The sequence below is a fragment of the Rhea americana genome, unplaced genomic scaffold (genome assembly GCF_003343005.1).
Source record: "Rhea americana isolate MKP2758 unplaced genomic scaffold, rheAme1 scaffold_533, whole genome shotgun sequence".
Lineage (NCBI taxonomy): Eukaryota > Metazoa > Chordata > Aves > Rheiformes > Rheidae > Rhea > Rhea americana.
In genome coordinates this window covers 162,122-165,037 of record NW_028186683.1, presented here as the reverse complement: position 1 = coordinate 165,037, position 2,916 = coordinate 162,122, and the positions used below count along the sequence as shown (strand labels likewise).

Below are 2,916 nucleotides of genomic sequence, written 5' to 3'. Positions count from 1 at the left end.
CAAGAACTGAGGAAACTTATGGCCTGAACCTCAGTGGGCAGAAGCTAGCAGGCTCTCAGCATCCCTGGCTCTCACCACCAGGACAACCTGAGTCCTGTGAGCTGTCACCTCCTCACTTCATAGAATCACAGAATGGCTGAGGTTGGAAGAGGCCTCTGGAGATCATCTAGTCCAACTCCTCTGATCAACCAGGGTCACCTAGAGCACGTTCCAGAGGACTGCCTCTAGGCAGTTCTCTGAAGAAGGAAACTCCACAACCTCTCTGGGCAACCTGTTCCAGTGCTCTGTCACTCTCACAATAAAGACGTTTTTCCTTATATTCAGGTGGAACTTCCTATGTTTTAGTTTGTGCCTGTTGCCTCTTGTCCTATCACTTTGCACCACTAATAAGAGTCTGGCCTCATTCTCTGGACACACTCCTGTAAGGTATTTATAGACATTGATAAGATCTCCCCACCCCAGGCTTCTCCTCCAGGCTAAACAGGCCCAGCTCTCACAGCCGTTCCTCATAGGGCAGATGCTGCAGCCCTCTGATCATCCTTGTAGTTCTATGCTGAACTCTCTCCCATAGCTCCATGTCTCTCTTGTACTGGGGTGCCCAGAACTGGACACACTTCATAGCACTCCTCAGYCCCCCATGCTGCTGGCACTCCCCACGTACAACACAGTTCTCTCTAGATACCTCTTCTTGTGCACACAGCAGCACCAAGCCACTGGGGCCACCACCCACCCCCAGCAGAGCTACCCCTGCATTGTGACACCCTACACCCCCACCTCTCTCCTCACAGAGGGTCGTCAGCCAACACACACCTCTGCAGCAGAGACACACTGGGACWGGACTAGATATGGCAGCAGCTAGGGAACCCACAAGGGCCCCAAAACRCACAAAGACCAACTCCTTAACCCTTTCATTTGTTTCCAGTCCTCCAAGGCCTTGCACCAGGCACTTTCTCTCAACAGCCAGGGCCTCCTGTCTGAGTCAGAGTGAGAAGCCTTCCCTCAWCTCAGAAGTCCAGTTCTTTCCCCAGTGCAGAACAGACCCAGGAAATCTTCTACATGGGACTCTAGCAAACATATTTCAGCTGGTGAAACCAGATGAGCCAGAAGTTAGTAACTCTGCATCCCAACCTATGAGGGTCACAAAGATGCAGGCAAGAGTGGGCCTCATGGATAGCACAGTCTCTTACACAGCAGGATGCACTGGTGTGTCCCACCACTCAGCAACCCCCTGGGGTGTCTGCAGCCCGAGGCACCATACTGCAGAGCTGTGTAGGAATGGGGTGATAAGAAATGAGATGACACTGCAGAAATTCTCAATGCTGACAGAACTATGTGGGAACTCAGTGATAAAAATAGAAACAAAAATCATAAGGGAACAATGGAATCTGACTGGATAAAAAGATAATTTGCCTCGTTATTGGTTTAAACTGCTGTTTTCAGGGAGAACATCGGGGGAACTATAGACAGATAATGCCATCTCATGCAGTGTAGACTATGCTCCAGAGAGCTGGACAGACACCAGCATCACACCCAGTGAGAAGGGGATGCCCACACCGGGATTATTCCGCGAATGAGTGCGCATCGAGGGATCATGATCTGTAAGACACCAACTTAGCTGTGAACCCCAAGTGTGCATAGAGTAATATTTAGGGCCTGCCTATAAAAAATAAGGCTGAGAGATTGATCTAGGAGTGAGTAATACATTCTTACTGTTTGCAGCTGTGCTGCATCAGGATTCCTTGTTCTTTTTACAGTCCCTCTTTAGTGAATATTCAAAAGCATCTTTGGGGTAACACCATAGCCAGGTGTTGAACAGACCGCTCTCTCCTGCTGACACTGGGTTCCCCTTTGCACATGTGGAGAAGGCTTTCTGCCTGCCTATGCTGGACGGGGTCTCCAGGACGGCAGCTATGATGCACACATAGGAGGCCAGACTTAACAGGAACGGGAATACTATATCCAGGAGAGAGAGTGTGAAAGCTAACAGTCTGACCACACTGGAGTCACTGCAGGCGAGCTCCAGCAATGGGGTAAAATCACAGAAGAAATAGTCAATTTCTTTGGGATCACAGAACTTTAAATGGGATAAGAAAAAAGTGACTACTGTAGAAATAAGGAATCCCACTAGCCAAGACGCTGCTGGCAGCTGTAGCAAGACCTTCTGTGTCGTGAGGCTTGCATAGAGCCAGGACTAGCATATGGCCAAGTACCAATCATAGGACATGACTGCCAGCAGGTAGCACTCACTAGCTGCAAAAGAGCAAMAGAAATGTAGTTGTGCAATGAAGCCCCGAGCAGAGATGGTCCTGTCTCCAGTCAAGAAGGTAGCCAGCAGCCGGGGCAGGATGGTGGAGCAGTAGCAGGTCTCTAGGGAGGATAGATTGCCCAGGAAGAAGTACATGGGTGTGTGCAAGTGCTGGTCTGCCACCACAACAACAACAACGAGGATGTTCCCAACAATCGTTACCAAGTAGATGATGAGCGAGAGGAGGAAGAGTGGTGCCTGGAGTGAGGGGACATTCCCCATTCCCAGCAGGAGGAACTTCCATGTTGATGTTCCACTGTCCCTTTCCACTTTTTCCATATGGTACTGTTTGTCTTCTGCACTTTCCAGCAAGGGGATCTGTGAGAAAGTAGATGTATTCTGCATTTATTTTTTTAGGAAGAGTTGGAAAGAACACTGCTGACACCAAGAAAACTAAACCCACATTCTTTTGCTCCCTTCACATTCCCGTCATGGTTCCCATGCACTATGAAAGCAGAGTAAGGAGTCCTTCCACAGTGATGAGGATATTCCCAACCATGTCACCAAABAGATGATGAGTGAGAGAAAGACGAAAGGTGTCTGGYRTGTGGGGACATTCCCTGTTCCCAGCAGGATGAACTCCATCACTGACATCTGATTGTCCCATTCCC

At 49.3% G+C, this 2,916-nt stretch overlaps 1 pseudogene; it reads right to left on the bottom strand.

Moving 5' to 3' along the window:
* Window positions 1-1,729: 1,729 nt before the first annotated feature.
* On the bottom strand, window positions 1,730-2,584 carry LOC146588201 (olfactory receptor 6P1-like; annotated as a pseudogene).
* Between the last annotated feature and the right edge of the window lie 332 nt (window positions 2,585-2,916).